Genomic DNA, 14,740 nt, shown 5'->3' with positions numbered 1-14,740 from the left:
CATGGCGGTGACGGTCTTCCTTTTTGCGTGCTCGGTGTAGGTGACGGCGTCACGGATGACGTTCTCCAGAAACACCTTGAGGACGCTGCGGGTCTCCTCGTAGATGAGGCCGGATATACGTTTAACACCTCCACGCTGAGCTCAGACGACGAATGCAGGGCTTGGTGATACCCTGGATGTTGTCACGAAGCACCTTACGATGACGCTTGGCGCCACCCTTTCCAAGTCCCTTGCCTCCTTTGCCTCGTCCAGTCATGTTGTTGTGGATGCTACTACAGGTGGTCCTGGTGTGGCTTCGCCCACGGTTTGGTGGGAGTAGGTGGCGTGCTGTGGACGCAGCGGTAGTATCGTTCATCCAAGGCCGTCCCTCCCTCTTGGAGGTGGGGCGTAGCTTGCGGATGACGCATGCGGCACTCGTGGCCAATGAGGTGGCCACTGAGGTGGAGAATGTCTGTATATAAGCCCGCCCGCCTGCCAGGCCGCCACTTATCACATCGCTCCTGAACCAAGAAGACCTCTCAACAAGACCTCCTGCTGGACCCGGAACCTTGAAGACCGCCCTCTCCCTCGTGCCATTGTTGGCCATCTTCCCGGACCGGACCACCCACGACTGTCATCGCCCACAACAACTCACGAGCGTTCTTGGTTTATCGAGCATTAGCTTGCCCTCCCCACTGGTGGTGTGAGTGACCCACACTCCAGCTGGAGAGCAGTTATAGCGCGATATTCCCGGCGTGGTTTGAGCCCTTTTCCTTCTACTACTATTTTTCCCTTTTCGCTCTGGCCTAGGGACCTGCACCCTCAAAAGTGTATTCGTCCTGCGGTCCCCCCTGTAACTGTTCACCTCCCTCCCAGGAGATTGTGAACACGAAAGGGGGTCGGAGCAAAACCCTCCCCAGCCGAGTCTTTCCAGGAAAACCGTGATCGTGCGGGTCCACCTGGAAAGAGGGTAGCAATCCTTATCCTTCCCAAATAGGCACACTTAGCTCACGTCTATAAGTGAGCAGTCACATACACTAGGAAGTAGGCTTCCCCAATCGGGGCTCCGTGAGAGAAGCTCAGGAACCACTCTACGACCACCAGCTAGTGGGGAGTGCTGTAATTCCTTTGCTATTTACTCAACCGGAATAGGTATGGAGCGCGTACGCCCTCCTAACCGCGATCCCCGCCTGAACCGCCAACCTGACGACCCGAACCACGACAGGCTTCGCACAGAGAAAGCAAACCAGTTACGCGCCTTCAATGAAGCCCTGAAAACTAGGAACACTGCCACCACCTCCAACAACTCCACCACCACCACCACCTCCACCACCACCACCACTGCTACCGCTACTGAGGACAACTGGACGAAGGTAGAAAATAAGAAACGCCGACGTGCCTTTTCGGGAAACGATTGCCGTCAAGCAGCCCCCAAGGCACCCATCACCACCACCAGCTCACCTTCAACGACACTGCCAAAATTCCGGATCACGAAAACGGACGCAAAAACAACATATGCCGCCGTCACAGAGATGGAAAAGCAAAACCCACTGGCCAAGTTCTCAGTGCGGCCCAACCTAAAGGGGGAGATGATCGTTCACCCCAAAGACAAGAACTCCGCCACCACCCTCGACACTTACCTACAAAACACCACCACCATTACTTCAACCAAGCTAGACCCCGCCCAGAAACTGACGAAGTCGGTAGTCCTCCGGTACCCAAAGGAACTACCTCTCGAACCCCTGGAGAACCACCCGAAGATCCTAAAAGCCGAGAGATGCTCTCCCCTGTCCGACAAGACGGCCACCACGAAACAAGTCCTCATAACGCACTACGGCTCACCCCCAGCACCATAGACCTCAAAACCTGGGGGATCTACGAAGTGAGGCCCTTCGTCCCAGAGCCCCTGCGATGCTTCAGATGCCAGAAATACGGGCACCATCAGACAAGGTGCACGTACAGGGAAATCTGCGCAGTCTGCGCACAGAAGCACGGCACACAGTCCTGCCTCACCAAACTGAAAAATGGGGGAAAAATTGCCCCCAAGTGTGCCAACTGCGGGGGCAAACACCACGCCTGGAATCCTGGATGCTCCGAGAGAACAAAGAGGGTCCAGGCAAACCGACCAGCAGCAAGACCGGCCCCCACCGCCTACACACCAGCCCCACCAAGTACCTTCGTGTGGGGAACCCAAAGGCCCAAACAACAAAGACAACCTCCTCAGCCAGTCAACACCCAAAGTGCAGCCCAGTTTCCTGGCCTCACTACAGCCACACCCCAGCCACCCAAGCAGCAGAGAACGACAACCACGAGAAAGACAAAAGAAGCACACACCAAGGCACCAGAAGGAATGATACACATATCAGACCTAGCCAATGTACTGACGACCTTCGCGGAGGGCCTAGCCGGACTACTGGGCCACAAGATCCAACCCACACAGCTCCAAATACTCATGGGGAGCGTCCTCGGGCAAGTCGCCACAGCTCCAGCCACCTCAGTGGAGGAAGCCACGCCGGTCCGCACACGAGTAACAGCCGAGGTACACTCTACACCGAAGAAGGCCACCAGAGAACCCAAGACACCGACAGCTCCCAAGATACTGACAGCTCCCAGAAAGAAACTGGACGTTTCAACTCCCCTGAACCGAACCACGGCCCAGAAGGCAAAAACCACAGAACACGAAGACATGGACCTGATTCAGTTGGAATCGAACTTGGACATCTCCATCGAGGACCACCAGAAGTCCCCGATGAAACAGTGGTGGAAAACGTCAGCACCCTGAACATCCTAACATGGAATGCTCAGGGCATCAAAAACAAGAAACACCTCCTACAAGAAGCAGTAGCCAAGGACAAGCTTGACATCATACTCCTACAAGAAACACTTCTACAAGAACACCACTGTTTCAAATTCAGCGGTTACAAGACATACAGGAGGCATTTCACGCAGGCGTCAACAAGAGGATGTATGATCTTGGTCAAGTCAAGCATACCCTCCGCCGATGTCACGCAGCAATTTCCATGTGGGGAAAACATCGAGACACAGGCCGTCAAAGTAACCCTCCAAGAACGGGAATTAACTGTTCACAACATCTACAAGAACCCAAGGGGCTCACTGGAGGTTACTCAATTATTTGCTTCGGCCGCTGACTACGCCACACTCATAGGAGGGGATTTCAACGCACATCATCCCTTCCTAAGCTCGGCAAGCCCCAAAATGAAGACGGCCTACACCTATACACTACCTTTCAAGATACACCCGAGATCTGCCTCCTGAACACCGGAGAGCCCACCCACACTAGGGGAGGAAGGCTAGATCTAACCTTCGTCTCCAGTGCACTACAGCCTTCGGCCTCCTGGCAGATACACCCCACGCTGACCAGTGACCACTTCGCCACCCTAACAACGCTCAAGGTGAACAAACTCCCCACTCCACCCCCCCCGAGATGGAGATACAACACTCAAAAGGCAGACTGGGGACTCTTCAAGAAACACCTGGCTCAGTGGCGCGAAAAATCACAGCCGGCCGGCGCAGCACCCGCGGCTGAGACAACCCTCCACCACCAATTGGTCGAGGCGTTTCACCTAGCGGCAGAAGAGGCTATCCCAAAAACAAAACCCACATCAAGACAGTACAATGATTACTGGTACTACTGTCCCAGGGTGAAAGAACTCAACCACAGAGTGAACATGGCCCGAAGAAACTACAGGAGAAATCCCACGGCAACAAACAGACATCTCCTGCAAGTCATAGTCAAGGATACCAGGGAAGAGAAGGAAGAAATTAAAAACGCAAGCTGGCTCAAGTGGTGCTCCGAACTGAACGAGCACACCACCCTTGGCAAGATGTGGGCCCAGATCCGAAGGGCATCTGGGAAGGCAACACCACCACCACCAACTCATCCCAACCCAGAAGAGGAAGCCGAGAGACTTGCAAAACTGTTCTCTGACCGAGCAGCAACGAAGAACCTCCCGAGACAGGCGGAGGAGACACAACGGCGCCTGCGACAGGTCAGACTCCAGATGATCGAAGAGGCCTGCAACAGTGAAGATGACACTGACAGACCATTCAACCAGCAAGAACTCCAGAAGTCGCTAAAACGAAGCAAGGATACAGCTCCAGGGGCCGACAGGATAACCTACTCCATGCTCTCTCATGCCGGTACAGCCGGACACGAGGCTCTGCTGCAAGCCATCAATGCTTCGTGGACAGCACAAAGACTCCCACCGGAATGGAAGAAGGTAGATATACAGCCCATTCCGAAGCCCAGAGAACCAGACAAACCGAGGCCCATCTCCCTTCTCAGCTGCATAGCGAAGACGGGAGAAAGAATGGCTCTCAACCGACTCAAGTGGAAAGTAGGCAGCCCACATCCTCACATCTTTGCTTACACCGAGAACACCGGCACAGGCAACAACATCGCCGAGATACTCAGCACAGTGGACAACAAACCAGCTCTGGTGGTCTTCCTCGACCTGGAGAAAGCCTTCGAACTAGCAAATCCATTGGCCATTACAACTACGCTCGCTAAAAAAGGCGTCAAAAGAAGGTTGCTGGGGTGGATCCAGAACTACCTCACACAGAGAGAAGCACGAGTACGCTTTCAGGGAGCAACCTCAAGCTACAGGGTCCATGAAAACGGAACCCCACAAGGAGGCATCCTCAGTCCAATGTTGTTCAATGTCCTGATGGAAAATCTAGTCAAACTTCCTTTCAGACAAACAGCCAAGCTCCTATGCTATGCAGACGACTTACAGCTTATAGTAAGAGGATCGAACAGACTAGCCAACACGCAACACGCACTCCAACTTATAGAAGAGGAGTGCAACAGACTTGGACTCAAGATAAATCCAGCCAAGTCGAAAGCGATGGCCATCTGCACAAACACACCAGACAAGTTGCTCTCCATACAAAACACGCCGGTAGTCTGGACCAACGCCCACCAGTGTCTTGGAATCTGGTTTGACCAGAAACTCACCTTCAAGCCGCAACTCGAGCATCTCAGGCACAGGACGAAGAGCAGACACAATATAATGAGGTCGCTCACCAGCAAATCCGCAGGAGCAAACCTTCATGTGCTCAAAGCCTACTACACAGCCGCCATCAGATCGCTGGTAGATTACAGTGCTCCAGCACTCATTGGACTGAGAGAAGACCAAATAGCTAAGCTTGAAGTCATTCAAAACAATGCTCTCAGGACCATGCTCGGAGCACCCATGTGGACCAGAATTTGCAATCTGCAAATGGAAACCGAGCTACCACCCCTGGCAGTACGGGTCAAGCAGGTGACAGCCGGTCTCCTCGCCAAAATCTGTAGAGCAGACAAGCCCACAGTTGCCAAGATTCGAATCAGTGCCTCCCTCCACCTCGACCACAGAGTGCGAGGGGCCACCTGGTCGCACGAGGCAAGCGAGGTCATCCGACACCTGGGCAGCCACTGCCACAACAACACCAAGACACATGAGACAATGTTACTTGTTCCTCCCACCATGGAGCCCTCCCACCAGCCATACCCATCTGCCACTGACCCTCATGCGATAGTAAAGCAACTCTCCAGAAGCGAGACCGAAAAGTAACATTCCTCTAGCTATAGCCACTGAGACATCAAGGATGCAGCACGAGCATTTCACAGACGGCTCGGTGGACCCAAAACATCACAGATCCGGAGCGGCCTTCTACACCCAAGGTCAGACCCTCAAATGGAGACTTTCCAACGACTGCTCCACCCTACAAACAGAACTGGTAGCAATCTCAAAGGCCCTACAACACGCTGCAACACAACACAACAAGTCCGTCATAATTCACACGGACTCGAAATCGGCCATGCAGGCGCTGCAACACAGTCAACCAAGAGACAACGTCCACATCATCACCTCGATCCTCGCACAGCTACAGGAATTCCAAAGCCAAAACCGACCAGTCGTCTTACACTGGATTCCCAGTCATGTAGGGATCGGAGGAACCGACGTGGCAGACGAAGCAGCCAAGGCAGCTACACGTTCTAGTAGCGTACCCATCCAAGTTCCAGCAAGTGTGCAACAGATCAAGAATCACCTCAGAAAGACTACCAAGCTCCACATCAAAAAGAGCTTCCTTCACGCACTCAACGCTGGTTCCCAATCAGCCAAATGGTACCTGGCGGCCACAAAAGGGGAACCACCTTTCGCAGACAAGAAAACTCCAAGACAAACCCAAGTCAGCCTTCACCGACTACGACTAGGGTACAAGTGCTCCTGGCAGATAATCGGAAACGACGTCATGGAATGCACCTACTGTCAGGAGCCAGCAGCCAACCCACTCGAACACTATCTCCTCGATTGCGAGGTCACACAAAGCCTCCGAGACAGAACTCAAATCTCCCAAGAGACACACACAACACCAGCGGCTACTCTAACCCGAAAGGCCCACACAGACCACATTCACCACCTACTCCGGGTCATCACACGATACCCACCACCCAGATAGCTTAGAAAGCATCCTCTCCCAGCAAGTGCGGACCCCAGTTCGGGGGGCGCGCCACTCCGAGGCTGACCACGTCCAAGAGTGGGGGCCGGTGGTAAGCGTCCACTGATCGGGGGTCCGCTCACACTTGCAACCTGCAGTATCCCTCCAATCTGCAGGTGGGACCACCTCCAATCCCAATCCGGTCTGGCTGCTCCTGGAGCTCCAGCCGGAACCACCAAACGGGCCGCCTATAGGCAAAGGCCCGTGTCGGACTACGGTCCGACAATCTATACAACAACAACAACAACCAGGCCGCCCGTATTTACTATTTTGTCGTCGAGATGGCCCGTACTAAACAGACTGCCCGCAAGTCCACTGGAGGCAAGGCTCCACGGAAGCAGCTTGCCACCAAGGCAGCTCGCAAGTCCGCCCCAGCCACCGGTGGTGCTGAAGCCCCATCGCCAGCAGGCCCGGAACCGTCGTCTTCGGAGGATCCACGTTACCAGGAAGAGCACAGAGTTACTCATCAGGAAAGCCAAGTTCTTCCAGCGCTTGGTGCGAGGATCGCCCATAGGATTTCAAGACTGACCTGCGCTTCCAGTCGTCTGCCGTCATGGCTCTGCAGGAAGCCTCTGAGTACTTCCCAGGGTCTTTTTCGAGACACCAACCTGTAGCTATCTTACGCCAAGCGCGTTACCATCATGCCCAAGGACGACCCTGAAAGGGCCTGGCGCATTCAAGGAGAGCGCAGCGGTCTCTTCTCTCCCTGGGGAAAAGAAAGCAATAAATAAAAACCTACCAGACATCTATAACTCGGCCCTTCTCAGGGCCAAAGAACTGTTCTGAAGATAATTGTCATGACAATCGAAATGGTTGGTGGTAGGAGAGCGTTAATTTCGGTTACCCAAATCGCCTAACGGTAAGTTGGTAACATTCGTGCAGGCACGAATGTATAGTAGGTCATCAATTCGGGAGGTGGGTGGGTGCAACAAACAAGAGCTAGTAACAAATAAATGTATAAAGAATAAGTAAGTAAATAAATAAATAAAATAAAAGAAAATACAATAAAATAAAAGAAAATACAATAAAATACAATAAAATAAAATAAATTGTTTACATGAATTAGGCGTGCTGCAAACATGAAATGAAGCCCAAACACACTCCATGTATGTCACTTTGCAGTGGGTGTAAAAGTACTCCACGCAGAATTTATTTATTTATTTATTATGTTTCGATTTAGTCCGGTTTCTACGCCAATAGAGAATGCAGATTATTATAATTTTTTTATTTTTTTATTTCCCTCTCAATATATCACTGTCGGTAACTGTCTCTTTAACATGTAACTGTGGCTCCGATGGAGCCGATTAAGTTGTAGTAGTGGGATGGCGTGTTTGTTGTGCACAAGTAACCTCTTACTTGGAAGAGGTGTACTTGGTGACAGCCTTGGTGCCCTCAGACACGGCATGCTTGGCCAGTTCACCGGGCAGCAAGAGTCGGACAGCTGTCTGGATTTCCTGACTTGTAATGGTGGAGCGTTTGTTGTAGTGCGCCAGGCGGGAAGCCTCGGCAGCGATGCGCTCGAAGATGTCGTTCACGAAAGAGTTCATGATGGACATAGCTTTGGAGGAGACTCCTGTGTCGGGGTGCACTTGCTTCAGTACCTTGTAGATGTAGATGCTGTAGCTTTCCTTCCTCCTGCGCTTCTTCTTCTTGTCACCCTTGGCAATGGCCTTCTGGGCCTTTCCAGCCTTCTTGGCAGCCTTTCTGGAAGTTTTGGGAGGCATGGCGGCACAGTTACTCGTGGCGCGGAGCGAGAGAATTGAAAACTGGCCCGACTAACTTTTCCTTATATACCGAGCGGGCCGCTCAGGATCAGACTGGCTGCAGCTACGGCTCTCTTACATTGGTTGGGTCCGCGAGACGGCCACCTGGCCTGATCCTGAGCTTGGTATAAAAGACCAAGGTGGCGGGCGGAAATTTAACTCCTATCACGAAAAGCAGCAGCAGCAACATGTCAGGACGCGGCAAGGGAGGCAAGGTGAAGGGCAAGTCAAAGTCCCGTTCTAGCAGGGCCGGACTCCAGTTCCCCGTGGGTAGGATCCACCGTCTCTTGCGTAAAGGCAACTATGCGGAGCGTGTTGGTGCAGGTGCACCTGTGTACCTTGCAGCCGTCATGGAGTACCTGGCAGCAGAAGTGCTCGAGCTGGCCGGTAACGCCGCCCGCGACAACAAGAAGACCCGCATTATCCCGCGTCATCTTCAGCTTGCCATTCGCAATGACGAGGAGCTGAACAAGCTCCTGTCTGGAGTCACCATTGCCCAAGGGGGTGTCCTTCCTAACATCCAAGCTGTGCTCCTCCCCAAGAAGACAGAGAAGAAATAAGAACCCAAGGTTCGTTCACACAAGACAACCTAACCAAACAGGCTCCTTTCCGAGCCACAGGATATCACTTAAAGAGAGAAATATACGACATCAACGTTTTGCAGGATAACACTCTATTTTACGTCAAATTAGCATAGTATTGTGGAAATAGAGTGAAATTGATTTAGAATGGTGTAGATGTGAAGGGCGGTTGTGGGGGCCTGGGGTGGGGGACTTAAACGGGACTTAGAAGGGCGCAAGAAGCAGCAGGAGCCAGGGAGGCGACCTTATTTTCACTCTGGTTCATTGACAGTACACATTTACCAGCAGCATACATTGGAGTCATATTGTAATTGTAGACTAATCAGTGTGGGCAAGCTAGCCAATTTGGGATAAACAGCAAGAATGTAATGTCCTCAATGAAGTAATGACATAGTTCAAGATACAATAAGTGAGGTGGCCTGAAGTCTTTGACAGTGTCCCATTCAATAATATAGTAGTGCTTTAAAGGTGTATCACCAAGTTTACATGCTGAGTGTTCCGGTATGGGTACAGCGTTACTAACTAGCCAGATGTGTCTGTATCCTAACCTAATTCTGGCCACGACTACATCACACAGGCAGGCAGGAGCAAGTTGTTTGGACACTCTTCCTAGCCCCCTTGGTCTCTGTTCACCTACCTACTGTAGCAGTAAGTAGGTACCTGTTGTAAATCGAAAGGTTGCCAATTCGTATTCAGGGAAAGTTGTTGGAGCTTCTAAACTTGAACTGACACAATCCGAGGAGTGGTGACCCGAGGATCACAGACACTATCTCTCCCACTACAAATCCCTTCCTAACCTCCTGCTCCTTCCTATGTCCTCCCAAAATTGAACCATGCTATCGCAAAGGTAATAATACAGGTAGAGACAACAACATATTTTCCTATTGTCTTATTATATATTAATAACAGCAACGCTGCCGCCATCCCGGAGGCTTTACATTGTCTCACTGTTCATTCCCTCCACAATTCTTCCTCTTACTTCTTCTTCTTCTTCTTCTTCTTCTTCTTCTTCTTCTTCTTCTTCTTCTTCTTCTTCTTCTTCTTCTTCTTCTTCTTCTTCTTCTTCTTCTTCTTCTTCTTCTTCTTCTTCCATCAATACTTTATTAACGGTGTATGTAAGTTTCACCATGTTTTGCACTACAGCGGTAGAGCAAAGTATATTTTGTTAGCAATAAACCAAAAGCATATTTTATGGCCTAATCATCACTACATAGAACACCACCCATAAAGCATGATACTAGTAGACCACAAAAACTGCTATAAACCCCAAAAGCATATTTTATTGCCTAATCATCACTACATAGAACACCACTCATAAAGCATGATACTATTAGACCACAAACTGCTATAAACCCCAATAATATACTATACTAGTGACTCTAATTGTGTTACCCAATATTATACGAAATAATACTATAAAACATAATAATAAACACACTAATAGTGTATATTAGTTGAATGCACAATCTGATGAGAAGTCAAAAAAAAAAAAAAAAAAAATAGCAACAACCTAGAAAGAGTGTAGAGTATTTTTGTGCAAACTATTATACTAGTAGATGGTCTAAGATAACTGTATGTGAAGGAAAAGGTGTGCTCTCCACTCAAACTTTCTTTTTATGAAATCTCCTACTCCCCAGCTGAGCGGTACGCCCAATGGGAAACAAAACGTGGCACATAACACGCCGCCCGCCAGCTCTGGCTCGGTGAATAGGAATCAGTAATCGGGCGGAGTATAAAAAACACCGCCGCCAATGTGCTCCTCCCATCTCTGAGGAAATCTGGCGGGCAACTTAGTATTATATTAGCATGTAATAATAATAAAAATAATAATAATAATAATACTACTACTACTAATAATAATAATAATAATAATAATAATAATAATATTAATAATAATAATATTAATAATAATAACATGCAATTTCATTTTATAACACATACTAACAAAATAGTGTATAGCCTACTATACTTAACTATAATAGGTTAGGTTGCGTAGGAGGATCTAAAAAGTACAGTAGTATACACACACACACACACACACACACACACACATACATATAGACAACAAACTAAATTAGAAACCACACGTCAGTGAAGTTATCAAATCCTCCAGTTTCCGTCTCCACCTCCTACGCCGACTCAAGTCCCTCGGTGGTCCTGCACACGAGCTCCTCAGTGTTTACACAACATTCATACTTCCCAAGCTCACCTATGCCTCCTCCACCTGGTCTTCCCCCCTAAATGCCACACAACGTAAACACCTCGAAAAAGTGCAAAAGAGGCCATGCAAGATTATTCTCTACCCTTCCTACTCCACATATCAAGAAGCGCTCAACACACTGACCCTTTAGACTCTCACTGACCATCACCACGACCTCATCTGCAAATTTGGTAAGAAGCTTCTACACCATCCCCGACACCGGCTCCTACGACCACCTGAGATCCCTAGTCCGAGAATTGCTCTTCGACACCACAACCGCATCCAGCCCATACGTGCACGAACTGATCTCTATAAGAACAGCCCAGTCCCAACCATTGTAAAAATTATCGATAACTTGTAATAAATCAGTGTACTCACTCCCAGTAAACACTACTCCTTGCACTGTCACTATGTTGAAATGAACTGTAGTTTGAGCTTTTCCCCAGCTAGTTATTATATGTTTTATTTGTGTCACTCATGTTACTTGTATATTATTTGTAATTCGTAACCCATTCCCCAAATATGTAACTGTATATTTTCAGCCTTCTGGCTGCCAAGCTCTTTCAATAAACCGTTAATTATTATTATTATTATTATTATTTATATGTTGGCCCATACCAACTCACTCCCCTTAACCCTCCTCCCCACCGGACTATCAACAAGTTCTTGCCATAAGGTACTATCTCATTTGGCAAAGGAATGGAACCAGTGATGAATAGTGGTGAACAGTGCTTAACTCAGTGAAAAACAACTCGGCAGTTGAGTCTTACCCAAGCTAGCTAACCACCTTCACACAGTGAGGTCCCAGGTACCCAGTTATACTTCCCCTGAGACTCCACGATAGAGAGGCCTGGGACCACACCTCACCCACTTGAATGAGTGAGTCATGTCGACCACGTGGTGTCCTCAAGATGCTACGACACCACGTAGTGAATGTTTTGCTACAGCATCATCATGTGAAGTTCCTCATAACACCATCTGTGAGGTAACTGCTACATCATCAGGCCCCTCATAACGCCATCTGTGAGGGAGTTACTACACTACGTGTCTGGTGTTTAACATCTCACCTTACATTATCTACGCGTGCAAACATCAATCTGTATGTTCACTGTGTGCTCCTTCACCTTTCTCTAATGAGGGCTTTTGTTAAACCACCAATGTATGATGTACTAAGTCATTTGTGTCCAATGTATACTTTCGAAAAGCCCTTGTTTGGGGAAGGTAGGAGAGAGTAGTCGTCATTATTGTCCAAGCCACATTATTTATGTCTATATATAAGTAATGCAGGCTGGTTTTTAAATACCTCAATCCCCTAACGGTGCCGTTTGTATATTAAGAAATACCGAAGCCATACAGTACAACACCAGCGAATATGAAGTATCACTGTAACCGGCAACTGTTACTCACTCATACCTACATACATATAGAGAGTCTTTACAGAATGATAGCAGACACGAGGAAGACGAACAACAAGAGGAGAAGAGTTAGAAGAAAATCAACTTCAAGCCAAGAAGAAGAATACCAAGACATTTCCTCCAAACAAGAAAACAACACACACAATCAAGCCGACCAAACACTGAGAAACCATGGCGGAACCCAACATGCACAGGACGCTTGACCTGACTCTATCCTGCCGCATCCAGGCGAGTTGCTGCTTAAAGTCCCTCACGCAAGCGCTGTTTAGCCACTGCACCTATTCTATCCTCCTAAAATTCACTTCAATCCCCCCTGCCACTAGCATGTTATGTATGTATGTATGTATGTATGTATGAATGAATGATAACTGCAACTTTGCGTAGTAAAACTCATTACTCTTACCGAAGTAATATAGTGCGTGGTTATGTTATGTCATGTTAGGATAGATTATAAACTACATTGGGTTACATTTCGTGAGGTTCGGTGACGCTACAGGAAGTTAGGTGAGGTACCTGGAGGTTAGGTGAATGTTGACTGACTGACTGACAATTATTAGGAAGTGGTTCCAACACGTTCACACACAACCTATACTCATACCACAAGTCCAGAATTAGAGAGGATCATGTTATTGGATATATTTTCAAAGATTTACTCAGTGTCTAACCAACTCTTTAGCGATTTAAATGTGGACCTAAAATTAGGTCCGTATATTTGTTTGTCGTGGTGGTGGTGGTGGTGTGCGCCCGTCCATCAGGTTGATTAACCACCAAAACCATAGGGGGTGCGGCCCTGCCGTTTTAGGGCATACACCACATCCATGGCGGTGACGGTCTTCCTTTTTGCGTGCTCGGTGTAGGTGACGGCGTCACGGATGACGTTCTCCAGAAACACCTTGAGGACGCCGCGGGTCTCCTCGTAGATGAGGCCGGATATACGTTTAACACCTCCACGCCGAGCTAGACGACGAATGGCGGGCTTGGTGATACCCTGGATGTTGTCACGAAGCACCTTACGATGACGCTTGGCGCCACCCCTTCCAAGTCCCTTGCCTCCTTTGCCTCGTCCAGTCATGTTGTTGTGGTTGCTACTACAGGTGGTCCTGGTGTGGCTTCGCCCACGGTTTGGTGGGAGTAGGTGGCGTGCTGTGGACGCAGCGGTAGTATCGTTCATCCAAGGCCGTCCCTCCCTCTTGGAGGTGGGGCGTAGCTTGCGGATGACGCATGCGGCACTCGTGGCCAATGAGGTGGCCACTGAGGTGGAGAATGTCTGTATATACGCCCGCCCGCCTGCCAGGCCGCCCGTATTTACTATTTCGTCGTCGAGATGGCCCGTACTAAACAGACTGCCCGCAAGTCCACTGGAGGCAAGGCTCCACGGAAGCAGCTTGCCACCAAGGCAGCTCGCAAGTCCGCCCCAGCCACCGGTGGTGTCAAGAAGCCCCATCGTTACAGGCCCGGAACCGTCGCCCTTCGTGAGATCCGTCGTTACCAGAAGAGCACAGAGCTACACATCAGGAAGCTGCCCTTCCAGCGCCTGGTGCGTGAGATCGCCCAGGATTTCAAGACTGACCTGCGCTTCCAGTCGTCTGCCGTCATGGCTCTGCAGGAAGCCTCTGAGGCTTACCTGGTGGGTCTTTTCGAGGACACCAACCTGTGTGCCATTCACGCCAAGCGCGTTACCATCATGCCCAAGGACATCCAGCTGGCCCGGCGCATCCGCGGAGAGCGTGCTTAAGTCCTCTTCCTTGGGGAAAAAGAAAAAGCACAACAAAACCTACCAGACATCTATAACTCGGCCCTTCTCAGGGCCAAAGAACTGTTCTGAAGATAATTTTCATGACAATCGAAATGGCTGGTGGTAGGAGAGCGTTAATTTCGGTTACCCAAATCGCCTAACGGTAAGTTGGTAACAGTCGTGCAGGCACGAATGTATAGTAGGTCATCAATTCGGGAGGTGGGTGGGTGCAACAAACAAGAGCTAGTAACAAATAAATGTATAAAGAATAAGTAAGTAAATAAATAAATAAAATAAAAGAAAATACAATAAAATACAATAAAATAAAATAAATTGTTTACATGAAATAGGCGTGCTGCAAACATGAAATGAAGCCCAAACACACTCCATGTATGTCACTTTGCAGTGGGTGTAAAAGTACTCCACGCAGAATTTATTTATTTATTTATTATGTTTCGATTTAGTCCGGTTTCTACGCCAATAGAGAATGCAGATTATTATAATTTTTTTTTTTTTTTATTTCCCTCTCAATATATCACTGTCGGTAACTGTCTCTTTAACAT

General features: G+C 49.1%; 1 pseudogene; it reads left to right on the top strand.

Annotated features, from left to right (window-relative positions):
• The first annotated feature begins 6,764 nt into the window (after positions 1-6,764).
• On the top strand, positions 6,765-14,177 carry LOC121865636 (annotated as a pseudogene).
• The last annotated feature ends 563 nt before the right edge of the window (positions 14,178-14,740 follow it).

The sequence above is a fragment of the Homarus americanus genome, unplaced genomic scaffold (genome assembly GCF_018991925.1).
Source record: "Homarus americanus isolate GMGI-L3 unplaced genomic scaffold, GMGI_Hamer_2.0 scaffold17616, whole genome shotgun sequence".
Classification (NCBI taxonomy): domain Eukaryota; kingdom Metazoa; phylum Arthropoda; class Malacostraca; order Decapoda; family Nephropidae; genus Homarus; species Homarus americanus.
Note: the sequence above shows the minus strand (reverse complement) of the source record. Positions and strands in the feature narration are given on the sequence as shown.